General features: G+C 34.2%; 1 protein-coding gene across 5 annotated transcripts in view; it reads right to left on the bottom strand.

Annotated features, from left to right (window-relative positions):
- The window catches only part of LOC139959016 (calcitonin gene-related peptide type 1 receptor-like), an 88643-nt gene that overhangs the window by 52921 nt on the left and 21546 nt on the right, over window positions 1-14176 (bottom strand). The window contains exons 1-2 of one of the 5 annotated variants that reach the window (XM_071956519.1): window positions 11295-11443; window positions 10199-10222 (exon numbers count right to left, since the gene is read on the bottom strand). The exons of 1 other annotated variant lie outside the window; for it this stretch is intronic. The gene's annotated coding sequence lies outside the window, so the exon portion shown is untranslated. Of the gene's footprint in view, window positions 1-10198; window positions 10223-11294; window positions 11444-14176 lie in introns of those variants that run through there. 3 more of the 5 variants (XM_071956517.1, XM_071956522.1, XM_071956521.1) reach the window with 3 other exon arrangements.

Here is a 14176-nt window from a genome sequence, read left to right as displayed (position 1 = left end):
GGACACTGTTTTGGTTGAATTGGATTGAGGAGTCGACATTATAATCGATTTCAATGGGAAATCCGGACACATGCCATTATTTTTTTAAGGTGAATTATCGTACAAAAATATATATATGCATGGGCAAAAATATCACTAGTACTCATTTTAGCAGTTCCCTGAACACTAATATTTCTTACTTTGTGCCTTGGGGGAGGGGGGGTGGCTGTTCGGAGGCCCCTTTGACATATCAACACACTTTAATAGTTATCAGTTCTTTAACATCTACATCGAATGAATGGTATTTTAATATGTATTATGCACATACACCAGGTTTCAAACATATCCCTAACTCATCCCTGATAAACCCTACTTATGAAAAAAGACTGAAATAAGAAAGAAAATTCCAGCAATCCGAACATTTTTTCCGAAATCTGAGCTCTGAATAGTTTAATGTGGTAGATTTACATGATAAGATCTCTTATATGTAAACTATCCATACTGACAAACTTGATGTATAACTTACAATGAAATTCTTTATTTATGCGCATTTTTTTTGTCTGACTGTAAATACAAGAAGAAAAGAAACGACAGATGGTAATGCTTGAAAAAGAATTTGATAGGTCGCGGCATATCACACTTTCTTTATTTAAAGAAAGAACCGGGTAAATCATCAAAGAATTGAAACTTGTGGAATGTTAGATTATACACAGACGTTTACAATCAATTACTATGGAATAGGCATTATATATAATTAGAACGAACATGCATTATGCATAAAGGCAAATTTTACTCATTAGTAAGCTTCAGAATAAGTCCAATTATTTCCACTATTGTGTCTTTTGCAAATATGTACACTCTAAACAAGGTTGTGTAGAAATGTGCACACAATTCACATGTGTAAGTTCTCCAACTATACAGCAATTGCGTTACAGGAACACAAGAACTATGTAGCTCGGGCGTCACCAAAGAATATTAAGCAAGAACCTTGTTGAATGATGATTTAAAATAGCTATAAAAATTATTATTTATTTATCAATAAATTTGTAAACTCTAATTTAATTAACTGACGGGAGAATTTTGTAAACTTTGCAGAAAATATATTGATTACTTCTGAAGATAACTAAAAATGTAAGCACCAATAACAAGGTCAATGACAAGTTGGACCGATATCATACTAGGACGATATATCAGCCATACTGAGCACATGGGTTCTATTGGTTCCGATATGTATATTAATGAGTTGGCGGTGCTAAAATATTAATAATTTGGCATCAAAATGATATCTTCATTCGTGGTATGATCAGTTGGTGGTAGATGCATGCTCATATTATCAATAAATTGAATCTCATTAATATACATCACTGGATGTGTCTAGAAAGTTTGCAATTAAAACAATCGTTTTTAAACATAATATTTCAACTAATTGGATTCTTATCATACCTGGTACATATGTTTTTCCATAATGAGTACATGATTTCTTCTACTATCATAACATGTGTAGTAATGAATAAGCAAAATATAGTATAAAAATATAGTATAAATATAGTATTGTAAATTGCTAACTGTAAATGACTATGGCAAACTTAGAATATATGATTCACAGACTGATTGAAACATATAACGGCATTGAAACTATATTTCTTGCATATTTTGCGTTCTAGTTTAGCATTTTAAAAATATAATGATCCTTTCTCCCAATTGCAGGTTGGAACAAACTTGCCACATTACCGTCAGGCATCGGGGAAAAAAGCAGAAGGGAACCAACCATATTGTGTTAGGTGATATGCTAGCGCCATTACAAATTAATATTGTGGAGCGAATTTGCTGTTCTCCAGAATAGTGTGATTGGTGCAGTTTATCCTCGTTTCATAGCTTTCTGTGTTTTTAATGTTGAGTACTCGTCAGCATGTAAATCTGTGGTAGATTTAACAAGCTTCCTGGCAGTCGGAAAGAACTGACTTCATTAGTACTCTCCCTGATAACTGTGATCAAAGTAAGGAGTAAGCTAGTTATTCTATAGTTCCATAGAATTGTAAATTACCTCGAACAAAGTCTCTCACCATACATTGCAGTAATTTAAAAGTAATTAACAGACAAAAATAATGGTATTGAGTGGTTGAGCGGTCATAGAAAAACATGAAAAGTTTTAGATTTGCACACAGAAAAATCTAGACATGAAATTTGACATAGCCTGGGGCCAACAAAAGTGAACTTTAGATTGCTCTTAGACTCTTGGAGAAAATCAGCCAGGGTTCGGGAACCCTGGATGATGTTTGGTACGTGTATTTGTCTGATGTAGGCCCTAAATTTAGTATTATATTGAAGTGTATATGGGTTAATGTAGTTTGTAAACAATGTTACGCCTATACATATAAATAGTATTCAATGACACAATAGATTTAATGTGGCCTATTTTTAGTGTAAAAATTTAGACTTGATCACATATATGTACACACATAATGTACGCTCAAACCATAACTGATCAATGAAAACGTATGATTGTAGACGATACCAATACATATTCATAAGGTATCAGTATTGTGGGAGATTGTGGTGAAATCAATTATATAGAACATTTTGCCGTCAGGTCCACTTTTGCTCAGTAAACTCTTGTTTATCATTGGCATGACTGTGATAGTTAAAAGGGGCTTATTTATTTTCTAGGCATTTTATATGCCGCATTTTACACTTAATCATGAGTGTGCACAAGTCTCTACAAATGCAATGAAATTTTTCAAAAGTTTTGTTTTCAAGGTTTAATAAAAGAACTGAAAGTACTATGTTTTATTGTTACATCTCTCCTACCGTCCAAAATATGTTAAGTTGGAGGTCTTTCACGCCAATTTTGCCAGTTATAAGTAAATCATCATTATCGTAACATTTTATAATTACTATATATATTGTTACTACATATACTGTAATATCTATAAACTATACATATTACATAGCTATTTTATTGCTGGTCTGTTGTCCATTGTTATAAGTCCATCTGTGCTACTTTCAAGTGTTTTGTGTACATAAGGTCCTAAAGGGATGGGATTGGTGGTAGTGTGGAACAGTGCATTCAGCCTCCTATCGTATTTTAGCATTAAATGACTACTTTTCATCATTTTAAGTAGTTGTTGTATTCAAAATAATCAAAACTCTATATTTTGGCTATAAAATAAAGTTAAATTGTGAACCTTATTTTTGTTTTTTGTGATTAAGAATTACATTAGATGTGATGTGGTTGGACAAAATTCTTCTTAATGTCCTTTTCAACTATGCATTTTAATGCAGATTCAACTACACAGATTTTACACCTCAGCTTCGTCATGGTTTTCTAAACATCTGTAGTGTCATGTTTTCCAAAGATGGCGTCAGTCAATGCTATACATTTTGATATAAATTTGTGTCATCATTACACAGTCAATAGCCACTTTGACACAACTCTTTTGTCATTCTTACACGGACATTCCCATATATTAAACAACTGATGTGTTAGTTATAGAAAACAAAGTTTCATTCTTAAGCAGACCTTTGGCAGATTTTACACAACTGTTGTGTTAGTTAATGAAGAAAGTTGTGTCACTAATACACAGGCGTTTGGTAGAATTTACACAATACTTGTGTTAATATTTCAACAAGTAACGATGTGTTTATTTACACAGGCATTGTGTAGATTTTACACTATAGTTACTTAACGTTTTTACAAAACTTTTTGTAGTTGCTAGACAACGTTTGCTATGTGCATGTACACAGCGGATTTGTCAATTTATACACAACTTGTGTAACTTTTTCAGAGTCTACTGAGTACTTTGGTTACATTTCTACATCTGTGTGAAAAAATATATTATCAAATTTGTCTTTGTTTAAAAATGTCTCCAAATTTTGTTAACGTGTTTTCAGCGCACATTGTAACTGGTGCATGGTTTTATGATCTAATTTACACTCAGTTTATAAATGGTTGACCTATCGCTTCACAGTGACATATTTACAAACACACAGTCACCCTTATTGAAGTCTTCAGGTCAAGAAATAGTTTCAGCAATCAGCATTTAGTAATTTTACAGTTTTAGACAAAAATAATTGAATTTATAGCAATCTGATAATTAGGTTGTCAACTGGAAAACGATGCTGACACGTGATTTTTTTTCTCATAGTTGTGGACTTTTGACCTTTGCAAACTGCAGAAGATGCTGTTTGCTTGAAGAATGCGGTAACGGCAAACACCCTTACCAGCAGTCATTCTTAGAAAACAAACTCTCAAGGAATTCCTGCGAAATAGAAATGCGTTTACTAATGTCACCCGCAAAACGATGTTAAGATATTCTTCATGGAAGCAATTGTCTTGATATTACCTCTCACGTTACTGATGTAGTATGAATGATGCCTTCATAAATGGAAGCTTTGTATTAACTGTATAAATGGGTTGTCACGAACATGCCCAGACTAGATTAGTATTGGCTCATGAAATGTTATCAGTTTTGCCACTAGATTATGCTAGAAACGTGAAACAATGGACACTAATTCTCAAGTTTATGAAGCATTATCTTGTCACTGTCAAGACTGTTTGTCTCGATGACACGTTTCATTTATCTTATTGAACATTCACCAATGTCATGAAATAGTTTGGAGTGCCAGGACCTCCAGAAGATTTATTTTTGAAACATTTAGCTATTTTAGCATGAATAAAACGTGGGACGAATATTAAAGATCTCAATCTACTCAACTTGGTGGATTAGGAGCAAAGGTTTTGGTTAGCGAATGTTAAGCAAGAGGCAAGGTTATCTATGGACCTAACTTATCACTTGTTATGACAGTCTAAGTGTCGATATGTGTAATCCCAAGAACTGCATCAAACCGGATTTGCTGGGATTACATATATCCTCAGTTCTTACTGTAATGTTAATATATGCACATGCTATCGATTTATCTGCACGATCCAGTTTTTACTGTGGTACAAAACTTTAAAGATTTACAGTATAGTTACTGTGTGTATCGGGTGGCTAAATATGGTAACTTCCCAGAAAATCGTTCAATCACTTGACTGTGATGTTTTCCTGAACAGCAACATGTTTATTTTAGGCTCAGTCAGATATCATTACCATTATTTCCATTTATTAAAGTTCTTCATTATATATAGTAAAACATGAAATTTCCAGGTGCGTTAAAAAGTAAATCTAAGAACACTACTTCAGGCATCAAGTTTTAATTATTGTCCCCAAAACCAAGTACTCATTTTGGAAGTTGTTAAGCGTTCCGATAAAGGAAACAACATAAAGGATACAGCATAATGGAACTTGGAACACTTGGGGCAATGTTCTAATTTCCCTATCAAATCCTAAGCTACACGATTCAAAGCGATTTCTAAAGCCTAAACTTTGTACACAACCGGAATTTGGGAATTCCTCTTTGTTTCGAGTTGATCCGTTTTACATTGGGGAACCTATCGTAAATGCATACGAATGACTCTTGATTTAAAGGGTATGTGATGTAGAATATATCCTCCTGTTGTACATATATATATTGCCTTACTCCTAAAATCGACAATTGTAAAGATTATTAAACGTGGGCCTACGGGCTCAATTTTGTGTTTTGGAGAAGGCAATAGGCAATTTCCCGCCGAAATTGAAGCAGAACTGTCCGGCATCCTTGTAATTAAGTGGACACGCTTGCTAAGTTACAATACACTTTAACAAGCCGACTGATACGGCTATGAATATTTTAAATGCTCTGTGCTTTGCTTCAGGAATATACGGATGAACTTCCTTTTATAAAACGAAGGAGAAAAGTTTTACGTTTCAGATGGAATGTTCAAATGAAAAATACTTTCCTTTGAATAAAAGGAGAAAATAAGACAAATGGGATGGCTGAATAATGTTTTCCTTTTTTGTTTCTGTTCCTCTTCCTTTTATTTTGTAGCAAATTGAACACAACTTTCTCTTCAATTTCGAGTTCAGTTTATTCTTACTATATATTCACTATTCTATGGTAACACCTTACCACGTGCCCTTAAAAAGAGTTTCCATTACAACCCGCCATGTCTTATTCACCGATGCAACTTCATATCATGTAGGTCAACCACGATTGATCATTGTAAAAGAGGATTTGTTAACAAGATAGACAATTTAGTCGATTAGTTCTGGTAAATTGTGATGACGTGATATGGAAGCACATCTCAGAGGACTATAAACAATCCCGGCAAAAACCTTTACTACTTCTGACCAAAATAGCGTAGTTTCGCCTCTTATTACACACGGGCCTCTTTCATATGTCACAAAGGGACAAGAACACCGAACTACAAAAGTCTGTAACGTTTTGATTTTCGCAAAGACTGACCCTTTATTAAAGCAACCAAAAAAAAAAAAACAGGTCGATATTACAAAAGGCGCATGTATTGTTAATGTCCCCTGTTGCAAACAACGGTAAGCATATTTAATCACAGCGGAAACGAAATTGGCGCCGACTGGCCAAACGGAGCGTCTATGCGACCTGGCCAACTTAATAGTTAAGATATAGAGATATAGATATATCGTTGCCAAGTTCAATCTTCTCATCTGATTCCATAATCTGCGTTGATTGAAAATATGGCTTTCATTTATTGGTCGAAGCAACGGTAACCAAGTTTGGCACGACTTTGATATATGAAGCACAAGAAAATTGTTTGGGTCGGCAATGGACGACTTTCCTCTTTTTTCCTCCCACTTTCCTTTGCATAAATTTTCAAAATTATTTAATATCCGCCCATAAAAAGAGGTGGGCTAATTTTAGTCATTTGACCAGCCCCGACCTGTTGCCAAAATAGACAAATCAAATATTTGCCTGATAGAAATAGAAATTGTCTGGAAATGCTAACCACAAATTGGTATGCAGATAGTGTATAGTCATTTATCATGTGAAACTGTGTGTGGTTTTACTTTTCGTTCTGTTTAAGAACAGATAACCAATCGAGGCATTTGTTCTTAACGACATACTCCGGAAGCATTAATCAAAGCATGTTAAATTTGCAAAATTCCTGTCCAACAATTTTAAGAAAGTTAGGAATTAAAAAGGATAGTTACTATCATATATATTAAAATATGCATTTATATTGTACTATTTTGACCGATGCAAGGATATTCGAATAACAAAAAGAATTTGCCGATAATTTTTTTTTTTTTTGGGGGGGTGGGGGATTTGAACATAAATGACTTAAGTATTTGCAAACTAAAACAACCTTTTGCGAAAAGCACCCAGTTAATCATATAACAATTCGCTAGGGGAGAGAATACCACCAAAAGACACTTTTTCCCATGCCAAAACATCATCCGCGGGATGGTCGCCAACATGCTGGCGGTGAAATTTGGGGTCAACAAGCAACACAATTTGAACATTATGTAGAGGTCTACAGTTAACCGTTATTCATATCCATCGCCGTCTTAAAGAAATAATTATTATACTATATATTCATATATACTGTTCAGCGATGGTCTAATTACTAGAATATAACAATTGAAAGTAATGATTATAATCCTTGCACTTCATATCAATCGCCACAGGCATTTAATTAAGTAAATTTCACATGCCTTGGTCATGCTAAACAGCTGTACGCCACAGTATGTATGACAACTCTTGACCTCGGGTATATATAGGAGGACCTACATACGATCAATTTCAAATTGATAGGTATATTACCCTAATTTCTGCCATTATCTACTTGGTTGCGGTTAGACCCCAAAGGTTTAATGAAATGTACTGGAGATAGAAACAAGTGTTTCATGTCCAAATTAGAGAGTTGTCTTTAAGCCTCTATCGTCAAAAGCAGCTTTTATATCACTCGCGAAATTCCGGTTAATACATAATGGAGTTCACTACCAGTTGATATGATAATTAATCGTGCTTAGCCACTTTATTACTCAATGCAACTTCATTGCACTTCATTACAATGTCATTAAAAACACCCCCAATCCCATTTATTTAATAACTTGCCTTCCAGCAATTCCTGTTGTCGTAACTTGAGTATCAGCATGTTAAATAAATAATATGAAAAAAAAAACACTCAACATACAACTTTTCGAAGCACGCAAACACATGACCTTTGCCATTGTCATTAAGTAGATTTGTTTTCGGTATAAGATATATAGTCATATAGTTGCTTCGGGTCACCGAAACAAACCGAAACTGTTGTAGCAATTCATTATAAATCGGTTAATATGTCGACTTTCTCTGCTTTCGAAGTGTATAAGTGGCCTTTTATCAATTTATAATTCCTTAAGGTGTGTAAGTGATTAACAAAAGATATCATTCAATAGCGAGTGATAGCCTATAGACTGATTGAGTGTATCAAGAAAACTTTTAATTGTAATATCTCGCGTCGATTTCAGGAACTGAGGAAGGGAAAAAAAAGCGAGTTTAAAGATTGTCAATGTAGTTGTGCATGGAGGGTATATCTCTGTGTGAGACTAATATTACAACAACAACAAGGAAAGCGGCATTGCCGTACGTTGAGGAGAATCGAGACTTTGTATATAGGCAACTTAAAAGCTGCGTAGTTCACAGCGTGATTGTACTCAAGTGCATTCTGCATCGATAACTTAAGTTCTCAATAATTGTAGTGTACTTGTTGCACTATTGCTCTAGAAAAAAAATCAGAGATTTTGTTCTTTGGGACGACGACTTGTAGCTCTCAATCTTCTAAGGAATGAAAACAATTTAAATATGTTAAAATCATGGAATTATTAGTATTAGGAGAAATCTTGTATTACAGAAATGGTAGAAAGGAGAAGGAATTAGAGGGTGTATAACTAGTGAAGGTGTGTGCGGGGGTGGGGGAGAGTTGTTGGCGCGTTCAATGTTATATGAGATACCTATGTTCAATTATCATCATTGCAGCTAATAAAATGATATCCCATGATAACAATGATATGAAATGATATCCCAATGTAAGTCTCTGGGTCATTTATAACAATGTGCTCATTTTTTCAAACTTCATGTAGTTACAGTCTTTGCTCTAAGCATACAAGAACATAAATGGCAACGTCCAAACATGCATTAAATGCACTATTTCGCAAATTAATAAAAGATGCACTTTTCTATCTTATTACGTGCTCGTTCATGCCATTGCTTCATGTATTATGAAATGTTAAAAGATTAAATACTTATGGAGTTAAAATTTTTAAAAAGATAAGCAGTTTCACAGTCATAAATATTGACACAATTTCAATGTCATTGGAGCCTGACATTCAATCCGATATATTTCCAGAGTTGCGCTGTGGCTCTGACATGTGTTAGCCGCATCAATGCCATTTGTATCTATGCTTGACTCCTGTTAATATGTACAAACTTTCCGAATACTTGATTCTGTATCAAAAGGAAAAAATACAGCCTTACCATCTCTTGATTGGCAGGTAAGGTAAGCGTAGTATGTTTTATAAGGAATCGACAAAAGGCATTTTTTTCGGCTTTATGAATCGCAACGTTCATTATTAAATCATAAGGAATTGTGATTGATGTGTCCTCAAGACAAACAACCCAAACTACAAGGGCTAGTATAATAGAATATTGCTAATTACATTTTCTTCAATGCATGTGTTAGAATTTCCAATCTAATTTCGCATTTTAAACAAAGATTGTGTTTTTCCTATCATAATTGTAAGTACCTCTTAACTTTTTGATGATATTTTTTATTCGTTTGTTCAAAAGGAATATCTCGTTGTTTTTTTTTACAAGGGGAGAGAAATAAAGGACAAGTAACATATATGTAGACCTATTGCACATATTAAGAAATACCATCTTTTCAAGCAAACTATAGAGACTTTAGTGCAATGAAAAATTTAGTGTTTCGGTTAGCACATAGTATAATAGCGTTTGAAATACCGATGTGGCTACAGCGGGCACTCCACCGTATAAACACACCTACAAAAACGATACTACATTAAATGCATTTTTGTTTTATTGTTCTGTGGGAGCCTTTTGGAGGAATTGATATAGTTTCCATAAATGATTTTAATATCTCGTGTGCATGTCTTCAAAGGATGCGCATGTGGGTTAACATATACGTGTTGCAAACTTACAATGAATACATTATCGTAACTAAGCTGTATCTTTCTGTGCTTTGCTGAACACACTCTTTATAATATGATTATTTTTTATTAAATTTTTACTTGAATAATTGCTAATACATCGGAACTTAATTATCAGGAATCGATAGTATAATTTCATAAAGAGAGAACGTGTTAAATTGAATTCATCTTACCTATGATAAACGTTTCCCCGGAGTCTGTATTTGGGAGATAAACATACATCCTTTAATTTCATTTTATAGTATCCCATGAAATTCATTGACAGTTTTAGAACAAAACTTGAAATACAGAATCTATCTATGTATATATGCACGTTTATAATCTGATTTGGTTTTGACTAGCTCCAGCCGATTCACACAGAGATAACACTAACTACTCTAAATCTAAAGTTTTGTACCACAGTCAATACTGGATCGTGCTGACAAATCTGATAAATCGGTAGCATGTGTTATTAAGTTTACAGTAAGAACTGAGGATATTTGTAATTCCAACAATCCCAAACAACTGGATTTGTTGGAATTACACATATCCTCAATTCTTACTGTAATCCTAATAGCATATGCTACCAAATTATAGCACGATCCCAGTTCTTACTGTGGTATAAAACTGTAAGATATACAGTTCTGTAGTAACTGTGTTCTCTATGTGTATCGGGTGCTAGCTCCGGCTAAAAGAAGCCAGCGTTGATTCGTGCGTACTATATTATCTCTGATAAACCGTTAGTAGAGCACATCTTGTAGTGGAATTTCATGGTTATTGTTGATCACTTCAAGAACATGATACCACGGATGGCAAACCAAGGGTTGAAAAGAAGGGGTTGGAATAGATTCACATAAGGTATTGTTTAAAAATAGCCGACAACAACGCCGTCAACTTAATAACACTGTTTCTTTAAATGTCACGTCATAGGGCACTTAATTATCTTACACTCGTCCTGTTCAACTAGCTAAGAGCCATTAATACGTACGATCAACCAAAGCAAAGTTATCGATCAATCATTTAATTTAAGTTATCGCATCGTTGACAGGATTAAATTGAGACGAAGACATGATCGATAAAGCTTTCTAGGTACCTACACAGCTGGATGAGGCATTTAAAGTACTCCAATGAAAATTCAACCTTTTCGAGTCACGAGGAGGGGTTCAATATATACATGAAAAAAAAAACATCGTCCTTCTCGGCGAGTGTGTTGTCAAATCATACTTCACTTAAATCGAGACATCTCTTTCGAATTTATCTGGATAACTAAATCTAAATTGAATACATTACCTTATAATGTTGCACGTAAAAGACAACTGACGATGGTGTTAAAACGCTGCATAAACTTGGCTAGCAGGCATAATAAATTGCACCACCCACTGACTGATATCACGAAGATCAAACCGGTTACACACAGCTCTATCGTAGTTGAATAGAACTATGACAAGCCGTCGGGTTAACTTTATGTACCATAATCACTTTCAATGCAAAATGACCATCTAAACAACACTACGTTAGTTTAACAGTTGCAAATACAGTGTATGGTGTATAGTGCTTCAATAACGGAAATGTTAATGTAAACTATAGTCTGTGAATATATATATAACTGTATATATAACATTTCCAACAGGAAAACCAGCTGATCATTTAGGCCTCGCAAAGGGTGAAATATAACCTTGAATATGAACCAACAAGGAAATGCCCTTTAAAACATTACCCAACGTGGATGATAAATAAGATTAGTGACGGCTACTGGTAAAGCACGTTGGAGGCAGAAGAAGGGCAAGTTTCTTTGGATCTGACTTAAAGTGATCGAAATTTGAATAATAACGTCGATTAGTTCAGAAAAAGGAATTTTAGCAGCCAAAGAGTTGATGTTTCTCGCGGTTTATAATCCTTCCTATACCATTGGGACTTCATTTTTAGGTTTTGTTCGTATGTGATAGCAAACTTTCTTGCGTAGGCCTATATATACACTTTCACACTTCATTGACCATGTTTTTTATATGTTGTTGTTAAATACTGTTTTTTTAGTTATAAGTAAGTGTTATGTTTGTAGATTCACTTTAACCAGTGTTTCTCGATATTGATTGGCCTACTTTCAATCGGTCGTAAATATTTGTCGCGTTTTACGCTTTTGTCACACATGGCTCACCGAAGGGAAATATTACACCAAGAGGATTCCGCCATTTTGCTTATCTATTGTAGGGGCGTAATCCAGCAGGGTTAATTTAACTTTGCGGACATATATGAATAACGTTATTCTGAGATCAGGTATCATCTTTACACGACACTAAATGCTTAGTAGAGCTTTTCATGATTTAACATTTGTGTATATATGTTTCAGTTTACGGTAAAAAAATAAATAATAAAATAAATAAATAATAAAATAATAAAATAAATAAATAAATAATAAAAAGTGCAGACACAAACACCAGGAATAAACCGTTCACGTAAACGTCCGCGTGCAAAAGGAGCTAACAGAATGTAGTTGCTTTTATTAAAAGGTTTCTGATTTTCGACAAATGATTTTCTTGATTTCATATCATATCTGACTTTCAACGGCATATTAATGAATTTTTGATTAACTCCCACGTGTGTTGTGAAAACCTCTTAAATATTAAATAATAATTTACTTGTTTCACCGACGGTTTCACGTTACGATTGTTGCAGTTGAAATAAGAAATGGGTTTGAATTGATAAGATAATAATAATAAAATAGTCAATTCTCAAATGTCTCACAAACCAAATCTGTGATAATCAAGTATGCACTAATTATCATTAGACTTGGGTAATATTATGATAGGCTATTCAGAGCCTACATCTCGTCAATATGTTTCGTAATACATCGACAGCAAATACGCAATTACCGACATATTTAAATGAGCAAAATAAACGTTAACGTGTGGCTTGGCTATATAAACAAGTAGTCTAATCTGTCTCTCTCTCTCCACCCACCTCCACCCACCTCTCTCTCTCTCTCTTCCTCTTTCTAATCTCGTTCATTAGAGAATGGACAAATGCCTGGCAATGTCAGCTTATGTCAAATTATTATGAAAAGATTTGAACAGAATTAAGACCACATCATCCATTAATTCCTTCGGTCTCTATGAAGAATTGTTAAGTCCGATACAAAAAAGGGAATGGATGTCTAAGGGGAAGAAGGTGACGGAAAATAAATATTGTCTACCTTGTCTCCAAGCAATTTTTTTATGACGAATGGAATTTCGAGGAAGAGGCAATAAGAGCATACATATTTTTGTTCCTCTTTAAAACTTTAGTATGTTAGCCACACAAGACTATATAGAAATAAACTGTATTTAGTCAACTGCAATCCCAGCAACGAAAGCATATTATAGCTTGTTCGAGGGAAGCTTGTCCTAACTACCCTTGTTATTTCGCAATGTCAGTGAAGTTTCTGATAAGAGGTTTTTGGCATATACCTCGAAATCGTTCGATTCTGAGTGTAATTTACTGTACTGCTATGCCCCTAGACGAGATCTTGAAGTTATACACTGATTCTTCAAGCTGCGTCCCATGACAGTAACATTTATATCGTTTGTCAAGTTAAAGGACCATTGTTGCGGCAATGTCAACATATGATGACGCCGTTGTTGAATACAAATTACCTAATTAACAGCAATAGATGTCAAGAAGAATGACACAGGGAATATGTCACAATTGTCTGCCTATTGATATCAAATTTTCTGTTTTCACTAGATGAAACAACTTTTGATTTATTTAAATGACACCTTTTGGTACTTTAATTTTATAACTGGGCGAGTTGAATGATGAGAAAACATTGTCATAGAATGAATGACTTAAAGTTAATTAAGCCCCTGCAGCCTCCAAAGAAGATCCTATTACTGTATTAGGATCGAAACATTAGGCTTTCTAACACTTATTAATAAGCTTCGTTAAAAACCTTAAATTACCTCTTCATGATGTGAAAGGCCATGTTCGTTGGAGAGGCATAAACTGCATCAAAGCCTCAAAACATGACTTCGCAGACCAGAATCCAGAATTTCACTTGTATTTGTATACGCTACTAAACAAACTAAACTATTTTACATGAAACTGCTTAAAATTAGTTGATGATTCATTTACTCACTATGCAGACGAAAACTTTAACACTATATAAGCTTATATAAGAGCCAAATTTAAATAAAAAT

The sequence above is a fragment of the Apostichopus japonicus genome, chromosome 18 (genome assembly GCF_037975245.1).
Source record: "Apostichopus japonicus isolate 1M-3 chromosome 18, ASM3797524v1, whole genome shotgun sequence".
In the NCBI taxonomy this organism is placed as follows: Eukaryota; Metazoa; Echinodermata; class Holothuroidea; order Aspidochirotida; family Stichopodidae; genus Apostichopus; species Apostichopus japonicus.
The sequence above is the reverse complement of the archived record's forward strand: the minus strand, read 5'-3'. Positions and strand labels throughout refer to the sequence as shown.